The sequence below is a fragment of the Neopelma chrysocephalum genome, unplaced genomic scaffold, assembly GCF_003984885.1.
Source record: "Neopelma chrysocephalum unplaced genomic scaffold, ASM398488v2 Primary Assembly neopelma1_24, whole genome shotgun sequence".
Lineage (NCBI taxonomy): Eukaryota > Metazoa > Chordata > Aves > Passeriformes > Pipridae > Neopelma > Neopelma chrysocephalum.
This window is the reverse complement of record NW_020897693.1, coordinates 22243209-22261014: the sequence shown is the minus strand read 5'-3', so window position 1 is coordinate 22261014 and position 17806 is coordinate 22243209. Positions and strand designations below refer to the sequence as shown.

The 17806-nt window shown below is 42.0% G+C and overlaps 1 protein-coding gene across 4 annotated transcripts in view; it reads left to right on the top strand.

Annotated features, from left to right (window-relative positions):
* Positions 1-17806, top strand: part of SUSD6 (sushi domain containing 6) — a 106102-nt gene that overhangs the window by 33486 nt on the left and 54810 nt on the right. The window contains exon 1 of one of the 4 annotated variants that reach the window (XM_027707872.1): positions 10249-10271. The exons of the other annotated variants lie outside the window; for them this stretch is intronic. The gene's annotated coding sequence lies outside the window, so the exon portion shown is untranslated. Of the gene's footprint in view, positions 1-10248; positions 10272-17806 lie in introns of those variants that run through there. 4 annotated transcript variants of the gene reach the window in all.

Sequence of the window (17806 nt, the reverse complement as noted above, 5' to 3'; positions counted from 1 at the left end):
AAGGAGAGCCATTATTACTTCTACCTTGTAAGCTGCTAAACTTTGCCTCAAAAGTCTCACTTTGATCCTCATATTTGTCATCTATCCAGTAATTAAAGGACATTTTTCCTCTGTAAATTAAAACAAGGGTCAGGTATTAACAATGTCCCCAGGCTCCTCTGCCAAGGTCTGAACTTTAGATACAGGACAACTCAGTTGTTCATTACCTTATGCAGCACAAAGAAAAGCAGAAGCATAGCCAAGCCTTCAAATCTGGAGGGACCAGATTTATTCTTGGGATACCAAAATGACAATACCTATGTCAATGAGTACACCATACAAGTACACTGTTTCTGCTGCAGTTTAGTGTGAAATGTATCCTTTTATAGTAGGATCATCAGTAAATGATGGAAGGCAAAACATGTAAGAAAATGACACTTTGTTCTACAAACTTATCATCAAAAGCCAGCTTTTATAAGCATAAAGATGAAGCTTCTGGTTCTAAGGTGAGACTGCTAGCAACTTCTGGGTATATACTTAGTCTGGCAATAGCTAAAATTCTGATACTGCATCTCTTTTTGCCTGTGGTACTTTCTGGCTGTGGAGCTGTTAGCTAGATAGTTGCTGTCTGCGTCTCTTCTGTGCTTTATTGGTTTTTCCACTTGCTGCTTGGGCACAGGCTGAAGAAGCCTTGAACTCTACATGAGAGCTATACACTGGGTACCTGGGAGACTGCCTCTTCATCTTCCTGTAAGCAGATGCTTGGCTCTGCTAGAGACACTTTTGGATTACTCTGTGTAGGAATGTTCATCTCTGGCTTGCTTGCCTTAATTCCCTTCTACAGATAGAAAGCAAATAAAAAGTGAGATGTGTGGGTCAGGGCAATAATACACCTGGACTCAGACTGGAGTGTTTTAAAGGGATGGAGAGGGGAGGCTGGAAAATATTGTGACCTGAATGGATCTGGGAAGTAATGCTGGCAGTAGTTAATCTGGCCTGTCATTTTCCATTTTACTTACTCCTAGCACTTAATTGTCAGAGTAAGCTTTTATACTGTGTTCTCTTTGTGGCTTAGACTGCTCAGCAGTGCTGCAAAATCCTTCTAAATCCTTTTTGCTGTCTTTTGCAATGAAAACTCTATTGACAGAGTGAATACTTGAATTCCAAAGAGCAAGTGTGGATTCAGGCTTGGGAAAAATGAGAAACCAGCAAATATGGCAAGATCTTGTTGGGAGGGAGGGACTCCTACAGAGGTGAATTAACTTGTGTGCTATATCTTGACAGCTGTCAAGGACCTTTGCTAGTACCAGTGGTCTTTTCTGCTTTCACAACTAAATGGTACCCACCAACAGGTGTTCAAACAGAAGACTACCTTATTGATCTGCTGGTTTGGGTTTTTTTAAGAGAAAATGAAGATGCATTAGGATTGTCCCTCTTGCCTTGTAACTTTGCATGGCAGACCCACGTGTGGGGTAGCACTGCAGAAGTAGAAGCTTTCTCAGCTAGCATGCGTGTGTTCTGTAGGATGTTAGAAAACGTTGCTGTCATGCATCTGGCCTCACATTTGTTGAACAAAGATGTGTTTCTGGGTGCTCTGATTGGAACTGACTGTGTTGGTTGCAATTCTAAGCAGTGCTTTCAGGGATCGAAGGTGGCTTCACGATAGCAGTTGAGATTTACTGTGTTAATCGTGCTTAGTGCTGCCAAATGCCTTGCAGCTCCAGAGTGTAACTGTGATCTGCTGGTGACAAAACTGGTCTTTGTGTTGCCACTCTGACTGGGCTGTGGACAAACCAGGCTTATGTTAGGATTAAGCAAAACTCCTACATGAGCATTCTCATCCTCCTCTTTCTGGCATCCTAACGTGAAAAGTGCCCTGAGCTTGACTATCTGGGCCAGAATACTGACTGCACCAGTTCCTTGGAAAGCCAGATCTAGACTGCGAATGATGGGGCTGTAACAGGGAAAGGGGAACAGGCATTTTGCCTCTTAACTTGGAAGGAATGGCCTATTACTTTTGCTTTTAAATATGAATGAACTCATTCTCCTTTCCTCAGATACTAACCATATGTTATTCCTGGTAAAAGCAGCAGATGTTCCTCTCCTGCTGTGTTTTGCTTTGTTACACAAATTCTCTTTGTTTTCTTTCTATCCTGTCTGCAGTGGGCTGTAATATTATTCATCTTCAGTTTATCAGATTATTGCCCTGAATTTCTAAATATGCATTTACAAATAAGTCAGGGGTTGCATGAAATGTTGCTTGGGTGGTGGATCTAATGTGTCTGCATGTATAGGTGGTAACTGAACCCTGTGTTCTGGTTAAGTATGCTCAGCTGAATAGTTTCTCCTTCTTTTTTGCTGTTACTTATGGCCTCTGCAGTTTGTTCTTCAACATAAAACAGAATGTTCCACCCCACCTTTTTTGTGGTAGTTTGGTTTGGGTTTGCTAGTGAATGCAGTTTCTTTGCAAATCTGCATCACTTTGTGTCCAAGAACAGCATTGTTCTAGTGAGAGAATGGGGATATTTTTGCACATAAGTGGTTTTTTTCTAAGTTCTCCCTCCCAGTGTACTCCTCTTGTGTACTCATGAGCTGCTGTTCCAGTCTACTAAGGAAGAGTAGGCATATGGAGGTGGACTGCAGCAGACAAATGTCTTTGAGTGCCAGAGAAACCATGGCATTCCATAGTCTGGATGCAGGAATTTGAGGATTGCACCCATAAACAGTTGTCCTCTGTTGTGTCTTTGTTTGGATGGAGTATGAAGCACTTGACAAAACGCTGGAACTTCAGTCCTTTTTGGTGACAATGACTCAGGTGTTGTTGCATTGCATTGTATTCTTAGGAATCCTCATATGGGAAGGGGCACGTTACTTTGTCATTGGAAATCTGTTGCCCTAAGACAGTGTCAGAGGCTGGCTGAGCCTGCACTGCCATGCTGACCTGCAGTCTATCACACATGCAGCTGAAACAAGCGTGGTAATGAACTGAGCTCTTCTGTAGGCTATTTATGTGGGCATGGTTGAAAGCAGCTTCTTTCCCTTTCTCTGTAAATCTAGCCATGGTCAAAATTTATTTCTTTTCCCTTTTCAGGGACCCTGCCTGCTGGTTTTCTGTGCAAAAATAAGCACGTGTCAGTTTTGACTAAGATTTATGTGTCGTATTTACTAAGAAGGGTGTCAAACAAAGGAGAATGCAGTGGTAGATTTTTTTCAGATTTCTAGAACGCGAAGGATTTGCTGTTAATATCAAGGAGGCTGTCATGATTTAGCAGTAAAAATTTTTCCATGGTTCAGTGAGGTGATGACATTGCTTAAGATGAAGCAATTGCTAGTTTTGTCTTTCCTTTTTGAGAGAATGCAGATAGCAATTGTGGAACAGTTCAAAGTGTGTGTGTGGTTGGTTGTGCTCCCTGATTAATGCGGTACTGAGAAGAGGCACTAGCACAGGTCTTGTGACCAGTCCATTGGTATGTTGTCTCTTGCTTTACTTTGGAAGGCTTATGGCAGTGATATGGGTCGATTTCCCCTTTGGGGAAAGCATGAACCTCTAGAGGAGGGATTTTGTTCTTCCGGTGAAGAAAACAGGTGGGGAGGTGCTTATCTCAGGGCCCAAGGGGTTTGCCTCAGACCATGCACTGAAGAAACCTGTGGTACAGAACTGCCCTTCCTGTCCGTGTTCAGAAACCACTAGGTCCTTTCTGAAAGACTTGTGTCTGGGTGCTCTTGGGCCTGTTGTTTTCTGTTTGATGCTGTAAGTCACCTGTGATGGTGTATTTGTACACTCTGCTTAGCATGTGAGAGCTTGTAGTTGCTACATTCAGTGAGACAAGATGGTCTTGTAGGCAGCTGTAACTGCAAAATACAGTCACTTGCAGGTATTTCCAAACTTAGTGTGATCCCTTGGCAGAGCCGGTCAACAAGCCACTCTGTTTTAAACATCTACTTGTGAAGGAAACTGAAACCTAGAGTACTCTAAGTGGGAGGGAAAGTATGTTTGAGGATGGTGGGATTAATGGTAGAGTTACTCAGTTTTAATAGATGGCTCTAAAATTTTAGTGCTGCTCTTAGTAGAAGACAAAACCGCAAGAGTGAAACCTGCTGATAGCTGTGTTTGGGAGTAGACTGAGGTTCCTTGAGAATCCCACTGGGCCCACTTACAAGGATGCAAGGAGGCAGTGTTTTCATCTTTGTCCAGAATCAGAAGAGGAACAGCTGCACTGGGGGTGATAAAATGCAAGAAAAGGCTAGATAAATGCTAAGACATTAAGAAGAGACAGATTTCTTTGTAATAGTCTCATTTGTATTTACAGAAGTTACTACAGTCTTTGAGGTGCTGCCAGAATGTACATCCTATAAGTAACAACAAAAAAAAGAATTTTAAACATCAGTGTTCAGGATGACTGGAGATGTTATGTAGCAAACCTGTGTTCTCTGTACCACTGTTCTCAGTAGTTTACCCTGCACTGCCATTGCAGCACCCCATGGTCCAGGCTGCAGGAATGCTTTGGCTTAGTATCAAGCTCTGAAAGATATGTTCAGCAGCAGCTCATGATCTCAGCCAAGGAGGGGCTGTATGCTTGTGTATAGGTTCTCTCTCTTAAGGAGGCATGACTAAACTGGGAGTAGTTAAAAAAAATTACGAAATAAACCCCCCCACACACCCCACTCCCATCCCTTCCACCCGAAACCAGTCTCCCTACCACAAAACCTGCACGCTTTCTGAAAGTACATCTGGCATGGGAGAGGAGACAGTTCGCTCTTTTCCTGGAGCAGGAGATTCCTGTGTTCCCAGTTGTGGTTGTTTAGGGAAGCCTTTAGCAGGTATCTGTAAGGTGGTGATAACCCCTTGCACGACAGAACATGGCCTCCAATACCAGAATGCATTTCATGGCTGCACTGAGCTCCAAAAAGTAAGAGCTCAGCCCTTGCTGAGGGGGTGGTGTGCCCGTACAAGTAGCACTAGATTGCTGCTGCTGCTGCCGCCGCACTGGACCTTTACAAAATGCACAAAGTAACTGCCCTCAAAACCTTGCAAACTCATTCCTATTTGCCTAGCAGCGATTTTTTTTTCTTCAGTCATGGGAAGTCCTGGAGACATTGTTAATGAGTTCAGCTGAGGAAATAGCACAAGGAACTGTGGGAGAGGGAAGGCTTGGTCTTGAGTGTGAAGCGTGAATTAGAATGTGCAAAGAGGGTGAGGAGGTGTGGTAGTAATCTTAAAAAGGAATGAAAGAGAAATGAAAGCAGAGGTGAGGCAGTGTTAAGACTTGAAAACAAAGAGAGAACTGGAAGCTGGGGAGTGTGCTTGCTGGCAAAGAAAGTGTTAGTCTTTACTCCTTTTGTAAATCTAGTTTTATAAATCAGTAAGTATCAAGCTCGTGTCAGGGACTGTAGCTGCAAAAATAAAAAAGGGGTTAAATATTTACTGATAAGAATTTGAGGGAAGCATGTTTCCAAGCAGTTTTGCCCTTTGATTCTTGCTACTGAGCTAAATTATTGGCATGTTTGGGACAGCTCATGTATCTGAGTGACCTTTTAATTTCCTTTTCAATCTTCTGAATCTACTGTAATGAACAAAAAAAGCATTAAGAACAGGCGTGGTACAGATTTTATTGCATGTTTGCAGTAGACCAAAGAGCTCTGGATTTCTCTGGGTGCGATGTGGCAAGAACCTGAGAGAAAGATCACTGAGAACCAGTGGTGGTTCAGATTAAAGAAGTGTTTTCTCTCCACACTGTGGTAGCTCCTGATATCCCTGTAGCAGTGGTCTTGTTTTGCTCTGTGTTTATACAGCGCTTAGCACAGCATGGTTTGATTTGTAGGCTCCAATTTCTGCCTCTCTTTGCCTTGATAGTGCTAAGGAGCCAATTAATGCTTGTGAAAGGTTTTCTTGTTGTTTTTTTTTCCTGGTCACATATGTGTCTGAAGTAAAAGTTTGGCATGTGCCCCAGGTTTCCTGTCTGCATCTCTTCCCTTGCATGACTTCTGTAGTGAGTCACAACAAGTAGCTGTTATATTTGAAAAAGGATGTAAAAAGCATGTGCTAAAGAGAAGGGATGAGAAATGACGTTTCAGCCAAGAGACTTTCATTGAGTGAGGGGGATGAGGAAGAAGAATTCAGCAGAGGAGGAAGCAGCATGAGATCAGTGGACTTTTTATTGCACAGCATTAAAAGATCCCACAACTAAAATCTGATCTAACCTTTGCTGTGTCTGACAAGAATTGTTTTCCATGTAAGGCAATGAGAGCCTGCTGTAAGAAAGCATGTGGCTGTCATTTATTTCAGAAAATGTGTCAGCATTCAACTGCAGGAAAACAGACCAGATAGACCTGTGGTAGCTGCAGCCTTTACTGCCCACGTCTATGCTATTTAAAGACTAGTCTTCTCCAGCTTGATTCTAGTGAAATAGCAGGCTTGGCTTGCCTAAAGTCTACTGGCTACTTGTAGGTGAGGAGACTAAGACAAACATTGCTGGGGATAGGCCTGACATTTCTCAAGCCAAAATAATTGGATTATCAAGTTGATGGTAAGCCGACACCCTTCCAGAAGGCTTCTGAAGCTCTAGTTTGATTGTTGATAAATGATTTCTTATGCAAGTCACCTATACAAAGCCGCCTACAGTTCGGGTGTGGTTTTAAAAAGAAATGTTGATTATGTTAATAAGTTCTCTGAAGTTCTTCAAGACTTGTTCATTCCTGATACCCTTTTTCCCCTCATACATTTTCTTAACTTAAAAACGTGGAGGAAAAAAATGCTATCTAGGAAATGGGGGTTTAATAATTTATTGACTGAAGAAGCAAAGGGTTCCTTTTTGTGTCTTGAAATGAAGGTGTTTGCAGACCTTGTGTTAATCTTCTTAGTATCTAAAAAATAGTTTCAACCCTTAACTGTAGCTAATTCCATGAACCAGACCCTCCCGGTATTGATGAAATTAAGGCAGTAATGTAGCATGTCCCCTGTTCCAGTCTCAACTTTTTTTTAGGCTTCTGCAAAGTGAGTCTCATTGTAGGTTCTGCATCTTTCTTTTGTTGCAGTGTCTCTCATGTTACTATGATTGATCTTAATTCATCAGTCTCGAACCTTTTGCATTTTGTATGTAGGCCTGGGTGAACACTTGTAGTAGAAGTGAATTGGAATTCCTCTACATGTTGCCTTTTCTTGATAATTGGTTTGTAGGTGAGCTCTATAGCTGCTCTCAGGAATGTGCAGTGGGGATTGAGTGTTATTGTGCACTGAAATGATACAGCCCTCACAAGGCTGGTTCTTTCCTCTTTCTGCATTTCTTCATGTCCATCAAATCAGGAGTCCTTCTTGCAGTTAAAAAGTCAGGATTATTTCCCTAGAAAAGAAAGCAAGCAAAAATTTCGAGTTGGGCATCATGCAACTGTTGATGCTTCAGACCACCAGCTGCACTGTGTTTCTCCTTGCAGGTGGAAGTACTTGCAGTGTTTGCAAGGAAGTGTTCCCCTGATGATGGTGGTGTTGAGGGTGTACCTGTAAGTTCTCTTGAGAGCCTTTGTCTTTTTGGGAAGAGTAACTTTTTGTTATGATTTCTGAGATTGAAACATGCTGTTGGTGTAGTGACAAAACCCAACAGTTTTCTTTGGTTAGAAATAAAAATTTATCAATGGCAATTTGTCTTCAAAGAACTGAAAGTCCTGCTTTTTTACACCTGTTTAATAGCAAATGTAACCTAAATATAATTAAGTTTTTCATATTGGATTTGTCTGCAAGGCACCTGTGAAGACTGTTGATGCCTTTGTAAATAAAGTATGGCTGTGCTTGGCAGAGATGATGAAACTTAGCCTTGGTTGCTCAGGAGTATATTGTTGGTCTGTCTGCACCGGCAGATGATCCTACCTTTCAAAAGGACTTGTAGTAGCATTTCACTGGAATTTCTTTCCATTTGCAAGGGTGGTGTGAAGCAACCTTTGCAGTGATTTCCAGCATCTCTACTCAAGCACTTCTGAGGAGTGGAACTCAGAGGTGGTGGGGAGGCTGGAAAAGGAGGTGGAGGCTGTGACACTTGCTAGAGGCCAGGGAAGGGGGATATGAGTGTTGGAGAACGGGCTTCTGATAGCTATTGTGCTCTATAGTATGCTGTAAGGAGAATGATTTCCTCAAAATGTGCCCTGAAAAGTCCTGTGGAGCCTAATAAATGGAACTCGTGATGTTCTACAATGCAGGCTTCTCTTTGTCCTCCCCCCACTTCCTGTGTGTGAAAGAGTGACTCTTGCTTCAGGAGGAGTGCAGATCCTGAAGTGCAAAGGGAGGCAATAGTTTGTTGTCCAGAGCCAACTGTTGCTTACATCTGTTAAATGTCATGTTCAGCTTACCCAGAAAAGCAGTCTTAGGTGAGTTAGAATGTGTTTAAAAGCAGGCAGAGGGTATGCTTTTCACAAAATGAAGCTTGTAAGTGGCTTTTTAAAAGATGCTGATGGAAGTCTGGATAGCTGCAAGTGACAGACCACCAACTCCTCTGATTACAGCCAGTGTATGTGACACAATACAATCTTTCCCTGAACTTTATAGGTGGAGCTACAGATTATATCTGGTGTTTTGTTGTTTGGGTTTTTTTCAACAGTTGTTTCCCTGCATTTAGTGAAGTTATTAGAAAAAATTCTTTGTCAGTTTCTGTGCAGGGACCCTTTCTGAAAACTCTGCATAATGTGGGTTTTTTTCTTATGAATAAGAATGAGAAGCTCAGTTAATGTGTGCATATGAGATAGTTGCTAGTCTGATGTTTATGTTTAGACCTTTCTGCAATATACAGGGGTTTTTATTTGTAAAGCATGCCTTAATTTAAATGGTTGCTCTGTGTCTTTTAAACAGTTGCACCAGTGTCATTATTTTCCTGTTACTTCCTCTTGTCTGTTCAAGAGATGACAGGGAATTGTTGAGCAAGTTTCTCATTCTGATGTCTGGCTGTTTGTGTTCCTCCATATACATGTAGCATTTGTAGGAACTAACTTATCTCTGTATGGTTTTTATTTAAAATGTTTGGCTTTAGAGGAAAAGGAAATTGGTAACGTTGAAAGATGGTGCAAGTGGATTTACCCAGTTGTTTTGCAGCAAAATCTTGAACTGCAGAGGCGAATGGAAAACAGCTTTGGTGAGAACCACTGCTGACTCTTGAATGACTAAATTGCATGTCAGATTGATAAAATGGAGAAAACAAATCTAATCTTTAGAGTACAGTAAAAAAGCGTGCATTTCCTTTGAGAAACACTCTTGAAAATAGATTAAACAAACATGAAAATCCTCTGCTGTTGAAAGTAGTTTTAAATCATCTTCTTGCTGTTTGGTGGGTCTTGCATATTAATTTCCTTACCCTCTAAGCTCTTGTAGCTGATCTCTGTGCTGCTGCTTGGAGCACTGTGTAACAGGTGAAAACATGAAGAGGCTGACTTTTAAACTAGCTTGCTTTACACTAATTCTAATAACCTTTATTTAATCAATTCAGTCTGAGGGAACCTTGTTTTCAGAGACAGGAAATTGCTTGAGGATTACTGGCTGTCGCAGGACCTTCAAACTTATTTGCAAGATGTCTGGAAAAAAATAATAATAGAATCAGTCTTCCTTTAAAGGCAGTTGAAACTGGAGTTGCTGTGCTTTTCCCGTGAGACTGAGTAGAGGTCACTGGGAATTCTGTGTTAGGATGTTTTTTCTCGGCAAATAGTTTTATGGCTGAAGTGTACTCATGGAGGGTGCTTGGAGACACATCAAACCCCCAAGAAAAGCAGAGTGACCTGTTTCTCAAGTGGACATACTGTTCACTTAGCTGCTAGTGGCTTGACATCCTTATTTCCTACCCTCAGATAGTAGAGTTATATATGCCTGCTCTAAAATGCACTTTTTAGAGGGATTGGAAAGGATCTTCCACTTTTCAGCTATGTGTGTAAGAGGAACATGGAGAAGAGGTATCTGGGGAAGCATGTGTGCTATCCTTTGTGGTCATGTGCCCAGCCTATTGACATTTGAATAGATGTATGCCCATACAAGTATGGACAAGTTAAAAAAAAAAAAGGGGGCAGAAATCCAGTGAAGACACTTTATTCCCCTTCTTACTTGTGTTTCATGGTTGCTTGCCTGGCAGCTGGCCCATTCAGGGTGGAGAACTATGACAAGAGCCAGGAGAAAGGCAGCACCTGGTAGTGGTGTGCTTGGCGGAGGGACAACAGGCAGGGAGGCAACTGCCCAGGTTGCCAACAGGATGCTTTACCTCTAGGTTCTGGACCCAGTGGTAAAGAGACATTGTCTGTGGCTTTTTCCAGGATTTATCTTTGCACATGTAAGTATCAGGGGGGAATCTGATCTTTGGAAGGGTTTTCCCCTAGAGTTTTAAGGCAGATTGGACAAAGCCTAGCTATGCTTCTGCAGTCCTGGGTGGTCTAGCAAAAAAGCTAAAGTGTGAGGTAGAAGGTTATTAACCTATATGCTCTGACTTCTGGGTATATTTCCTTCTGACCTAGCATTGGCATGTGTGTGATTCTTGCCTGGTGCAGCACCACTTAGTAGTCTTTCTCCCTGTTGCACAAAACTGTAAGATTTACTGCCAGAGCAATGTGCTGACTTTTGCTGTTGTGCTTTGTGTAACCTTTTCTCCTCTTTCAGCTTTGTTTTCATTTGACTTCCTCTAACTAAGCAAACCTGTGTTACTTTTGGCTATGGTGGAGCACTCTCACCTGGCTTTTTGGCTTTTAATCTGCATGGAAACCAGAATACTGAAGTCATGATTTAGAGCATCTTTATGCATAGTACATTATTTCTTTCACATTTTAATGTAGATTGAAAATGGAGCTGGTTTTAGGAGCAAGAAGCCTGTGTAACTTCTTGGGTCCAGCATGTTAGACTGCTCATTTGAGTCAGAGAGGGGTTTCGCACACTTAGGGCTTTGGCAGCAAAACTCAGCTAGGAGTTTGTTACCTTTCCCCAGCTGCTCCTTCCACTGGCCCCAGAGCTATCCTGGTGCAAGGATTCAGTTTCCCCAAGAAGCTCCTGAAAGATGCATTAGCATCGTGGAGGGGATGGTTAGCTATGGAGTGGGCATGGGAGCAGCAGGATGGCACTGTCTAAGAGAAAGGAATCATCCTTCAGCCAAGGTAGCAGCACAGCCTGTAAGTGCTTGGGTGGTGGAGGGGCAGGCCTCAACCCCAGCTGGCTCTGCAAAGTGAAGATGCTGATGTACAAGAGGCAGACTAGAGCGTAGGTCAGTAAAGGCTGAGGAACCATTGCTACTATATAAACAAGGTGCCAAGAGCTGTTGGACGAGCAGTTACTCTCAGGCATTGCTCATTGTAACTGATCCCTTGTTAGAAAATCATAATAAGGCATAGCCTGTTGAGGGAAGCCAGTTAGAGTGAAAAAGACTGTGAGGGTCTTCTGCATAGTGATATGTGCTCTCTCTGAGCTGGTAATTGCAAGAGTGATTTAATAGAAAGCAAACTGTGCAGGCTCCTGTTCCCCACCCCTTCTTCTCTTGGCCCTGGAGTATTGACTTTTGAGATTAATTTATGTCACCTTGCCTGGAGTCAGAAATCCTCAGGTTGAGTGTTGGTGTGCCTGCTGCTGATAAGAGTGCCCAGTTGGGGATCCTGCCTGGGACACCTTCTGCAGCCGCCCTGGACCGCAGCCCCACGGGAGCAGGTCTGTGTGCAGGCAGTGTGCTAGTCGTGCTGCAGCTTCAGCTGCAAGGGGCTTGAATGGGAATACAAAAATCTTCCTTTCTCAGTTGTGCACTTGCAAGAGGGATATGGCTCTGTGGAGTGAAACGTGCCCACTACCACTGTGATGGGTCTCTGCCACTGTGAGTGTTTGTGGCAATCTGTGTGCATCTGTGCCATTAGCACAGTCCATCCTAAGTAGAAAAAGCGAAAATAAAATCTAACAACTTTGCAGCTACTAAAAAACAAAAGTAAAGGGAAGTAGTGAGCTAATAGATACAAAACTGAGCCATGATGCTGAGACCTTTTGAAGGCCTGCCCTTTTATTCCCTTCTAATTGAGATCTATTGAAGTAATTCTCTGCTGTGTTAGAATCCCAAATGCAATCCTCAAGTCAGAACCAGATTTTGAAACTGTGCTTTTTAACTTTCTCAGTTTGGGCAATAATCTGTTTTGTTGGAAGATGAAGTTTTCAGAGGACTTATTTTTCAGAGTTTTTTTTGTGTTATGGATTTATCTTTGAAAAGACCTTTGTGCCGACAGGATTTGTTAGCCTGGAATGCTCTGATATTACAACATATCTCTTGCAAAGAACTTCCTATATAAGCTGGGATGCAAATAACAAGTACTGTACCACATTTGTCATCACTTCTTGAAAGTGGGTGAGTAGATGTTTTAATATCTGGGAAATGTGATAATTTTAAACTAGAGTTGTATCTCACATCTGTGTTTTTAGGAATAAATGTAAGGGTTTCTCCATCTTCTAGTATAGTTGCTTATTTAAATGTCAGACTGGCATTTGATAGGAAGACAACTTCCAAATGGATGTCCTCTTCAAATGGCTGTGCTGCCTGGTGGTATTGCAGCTGCATGTATAGCAGACTGATGCTTTTAGCCACATTAGTTGAAATGAAAGCACAACACGTGGTAAGGAAGGGGAGAAGCATGTTCTGGTAGTGAGGGATTATAAAATAAGCCTTTACTGTACATGGGCCTTGTGGGACATACTCTGAACCGGATGAACACAGCTACGTAAAGGAGAAAAGCACCCTAGATACACAAGTGACCTTACCAATCCAGGGCTGCTTTGTGAACCCTGTTACTGAAAGTAACATTTCAAGCTTGGATGTGGTTTCAAGAGGTTGTACCTTTGCACGGCTTTTCCTTATTCTCCTTCCTTGAAGCAGTTTCACTTTCCTGAAAAAGAAAACTGACAGTACTTATTATTTTTGGAAAGCATTCTGGAACATTTTGTGCATATGGTCCTCTGTAAATGTGCTATTGTACTCATTAAAGCTGAAAGTATGAAACCTAGCTTTTCTGATGCAGTGTGGCAGGAGGAAAATGCTGAAACAATAGTTTCCAAAGGGAATACTTTTCCAAATAAAGTTGTTTGAAAAAAAAACCCAAACAACAAAAACTCACCCAAAAACAAAACTGGGAAAGATTGTGAGATGTATTCTCCACAATACCCCAGTCTCTACTTTCTTCCATAGATTGCATAAATGACAGTATGTTTAAAATAAAAATCCTTTAAAGCAGATCCAGCAGGTTTTTTTAATAACTGTTTTCTCGTCATTCACTGGTGACATGACCCTCCTTCTATAGGCAAGAGTACAGAAATCTGCTGTGTGTTGAAGTTGCGTGCATTAACCTGTGTAACTTTCCCCACTGCTCTTCTGCGGCTCTGTTTTGTTTCCTCCTGGTTCTTGGAAGTTCACAGCCTGCCCATAACTAGCTTCTCCTTCCTTATTTGGAAGGACAGTTGGATTTTGATCTCTTTTTCTGTTTTACTTGGAAAGAGGAAGATAAGTTTCCAGTGAAAATCCATGAATTTAAAGGAAACTTCTTAAAATCTGGGGAGCTAATGGTATTTAGGGCTTTTTCTTGGGCTTACCGAGACAAGGGAAATTGCCCTTTTTTTTAAATCATAAAATTCAAGTATCTTCTTGATGGTGTCAGACCTGGCATGACAACCACAGTAGATGGAAATGGGGAAGGATCATTAAAAGACTGAGACTTGCCTCTGATTCTGTTTCTAAAAGTATGAGTGATGAGCCCTGCTTGTCAGTTGTTAATCCACAACTGACTTGAGCATTTCCATCCTGCAGTGGACAGAGAAAGGTACTGAATACCACCCCTCTTCCCCTTGGCAACCTTGCACCTCTTCCTTGCATGCCTTGCATGTCTGTTCCTTCCTTCTTACTTACCTCTAAGGTGATGGTTGGAGTTGAAGCTTGTTTGGTCTGCTCAGGAATACTAGTGAGCCTGCTGTCCATTTCTCTTTGGGCTGCAGCAGGGAAGAAGCTCAGATATCTGTACAAAGGCTTTCCCCCAACTGCTAGCATGGAAGAGGAATAAATGGAGGAAGGAAGTGCTCCCTGCCTTTAGCCCACAGAAAAATATGCTTGGCTGACCTCAGGATGAGTTTCTGAGGAGTGTCAAGTGAGATAAGGAGGCAAGCAAGGGAGAGGTGCAAAAGCATGATCTGGGTGCAAATGGTACTTTAGACTGTGATAGGAAGGATAGAGAAGTGGAAGCTGGGTAATAAGCTATGCAAATTGGTGGATCTTGTGGGTTTATTCACTTGAGGTAGAAACGTTGGTGTGTCTTTCCCAGTTGTAAGGGACTAGTTATCCAGTAGGGAAAAATCCAGTTCCCTGGCTTAAAGCTTGAGTATGCCTTAGTGAGGCTGTGGAGAGTTAGGTACATGCTATTTATCAGAGATTAAAATGGAATTTCAGATTTTAGCCTGTCCACTAAGCTTCTTTCTGAGCAAACTCTAATGTTCCTTCCTGAAAACAGGAGTTCAGCATCACCAACAATTTGTTGTTTTAATTTTGGGGTTTTTTTGTTTGGGTTTTTTTTGTCGGTTTTTTTGTTTGTTTGGGGTTTGTTTGTTTTTTAAATTTTTTTTTTTAAAGAAGCATTGCAGAAACCTTCATGAGAGAGAGGAGGTAAAAGCTAAAGCAAGACATTTATGTGAAAGAAACAGCTGAATTTGCAGGTCATAGGCCAAACCCTTGGCACAGTTAGGGAATGAGGAAGGAAACCCAACTATTCAGGTTCCACTTCATGTTGCAATGGGGTTGTTTGCAAGAGAATGTGTGCTGATTCCAATGTCCAGAATAAGCAGCTCAGTCTTTCCTAGTGATTCTTCTCTGTAGCAGGGAATATTTGCAGTTCAGCCCTCTGCTTAATGCTGTGACTGTGCTATGCAGAAATCTGCCTTTTTGTAATTCAAATATGAAGGTGTAAAATAAAGCTACTAAGCACATCATCTGGTTACTGGACAGGGTGTGGGGAGTGTTACATGTTATTTGGCTTTCCTTATTTCCTCTTTTCCTCTTTCACCTTTTCCTATTATCCTGAATAATTGAGAGTTGGCTGTGCTGAAAAGTCAGATTATTAAGATTTTTCTGAACTGCTTGCAGGTAACTTCAAGGGCTTTGGTTTTTATCTTTCTGCCTAGTTTAACTGAACAGTGTAATTGAACTGTGACACTAACCAAAAAATGTTAAATACAATTCTGTTTTTAAAAGCTTTCAATTAAACTGGTTTAACTACAGAAAGTAAGTAGAATTAGGGATTTCTTTTGTCTGCTGGCAGTTGGAGTTGATTTTTCTGGATTTTTTAATTTAGCAACCAAGAAGATGACTTTTTTTGTTTTGAAGCTTGACTGCTCTTTGAAAGCAAACAAAATAAGAATACAACAAAACCAGCAACTAAGGGTGAAGGGTAAATCCTCTGAACCACATTGCTTACATTAGATTCCACTTTCAGCGGGACCATGAGGTGAGAACAATGCTTAGCTTTTCAAAAGGTGTGCTGTGCACACCCATCACTCATGCCACTGCTAAGATCTTTGCTGTGTGCATTCAAGAGTTAGCAAACAATTCATGAGTATAATTCTGTGAGGGGAAAAACTATGTGGATAAAATAGAGATTTCTGCTGTGCATGAGGATAACTAATTTTCTTCTGGTAAGTTCCAAGTATGGTATTTAGAAGCAAGCCAGTGGCATTCCAAACATACTGAACACTTCCCTAAATAAACTTTGAAGAATTCAGGTTGAAGGCCTGTTTTCCAGCAACAGTGACACAGGATATAGCTGTGCCAGGAATCTTGAGCATTAGAGAGCCTCAGACTGACCAGTTTCTGGTTCTCTTTCATGTCCCGAGCTTCAAAGAGCGCTTTTTCATGGGGACCTAGGAGTCCTGCTCTGACAAAATAAGAAAAATAAGAAAATTAAGTCATAGTCCTGTGAAAATTTATGCATGCTTACGAAGGGATCTTAAATCAAGGGATTTGAGTTGGCAGCTTCTGAAGGTCTGGAAGATAAGTGGCAAAGGTCTCCAAACAGCTTAGCTTAGAGAAAGCTCCTACCATACATGAGTGCGTCATCTTTGGAAAGGGCTGATTGTGGTTTAAGAGCAAGCAAGAAGTCTGACCTGCATGGCTTCAGTGGAAGCTGATGCCTGTTTCAGAGGCTAAATGTAGAAGCAAACTACTGCTTGTTGTGGAAGCAGAGCTGGCAGTGCAGCAAGGGGGACTCATGCTGAAGCATCACTGTGAAATTTCCTTGATGTCAAGACTTGAAGGAAAGAATGAGCTGGGGATGGCTGTAACCTGGGAGCAATGGGTACTTTTTTCCTCATTCATAGCATCCCCTGCTCTCAGGGTGTGTGGCTATTGCCTGTGTGGGTATAGATGGTTTATTGTCTTATCCATATTTAGTAGGTGTTTTTCAAGGTTCACATTAAAAAGAAAGCAAAAAACCCATCACCTTTATTGACTAATGTACTTTTAACAGAGAAGAATCTCTTCTCCCCTCCTTACTCTATTTATGGGAACTGCTGGCTATACTAAATATTGTCTTTGAAAACATCTCTGTTTAAACTTAATCATCGAATAACCCTTCAGCACAGGCTGCGGCATGTGAGATAGGTCTGAAATGTTCTTGCTCTGCATATTTGTGCTACTTACTGTCAGCTTCTGCCTCATTGTTTCTTGCAAAAATCAGCCCATTCCTTAATGCTGTGTGTACACAGGGAATCGCTTTGATTCACATGAGCCCATGAATTATTAAGCTCTGTCCCCAAAAGTATGTCTCTGACAATGTGTGTGCTCTAGAGTGCACTCCAGTTAACTTCTGGCGGTGGAGGCCTGAAGAGTTGTTATGAAAGCTGCTTCCCCCTGAGCTGCAGGTATAAGGAATGTGCTAAAACAACAGTCAATTATCAGAGAATTGAATGTCTGTCTAAATAGCTTCCAAACCACCAGCTCTTCTCTGGGAAGAAAGGATACTTTCTTATCTAGTCAGAATCTCTTTCATCTTCTAATTTTGCCAAGGAACAGTCAAGGCTGGGAACAAGTTCTATAACTTGGCTGAAGACTAAGGGAGGATCCTTAAAAGCAGTACCTGTGCCCCTTTGTCTCATAACAATTCTGCGGGATTTATCCATGCTGTTGTCCACTGAATGGGCCAGCTACCCTTGTGTCTCCTTCAAATCCCACACTGAACTAAATCAGCTTAGTGGGATATTACTATAGGCATAGCAGCAGCAATTTACAGCATTTCTGGTGGGGCAGCCCCAGGCTTCTGGCAGAGAGGATCCCTCATAACCTGGGATTTGAGTGATTTGGTAGCTGAAAAGAGATGTGGAAACCATGGCTGATTTTAGAAGAAAGGAGAGGAGCAGTGCTATGCTTTGGAGCAATCTATTAGTGAATTGAGAATATGCAATAATTGATTCCATCAGAAAATATTCTTGTTTTAGTTATCTCTAACTTGTTTGCTGTTCAGAGACCAGAACTGGACTGCTGACTTCCAGGTGCAGTCTTTGGGAGAGGAAAATGCTTCTGGGGCAGGGTAGGACACCTCAGGTGATTCAGCAAATTCTGTGACAATTGCATGCCCTCTTCCCTACCTCTCCTTCTGGCCGCTGATATGTCACCTGGCATGCACTGGTCCAAGGGCAGGGAGGGTCTTAGCAGGACTTTCAGAGTTGGTTGTATTAATGAGGCTTTGTTATTTTGGAATGGGGAGGACAGACCTGTCTTGATCTAATCAGAAGAGCATTTGTTGAAGATGGTGGATTGCTTTGTCAGAGCTGTAATTCTGTGTTGAGCAGTGACTCTTGGAAGCAAGCAGCCATCTGTTG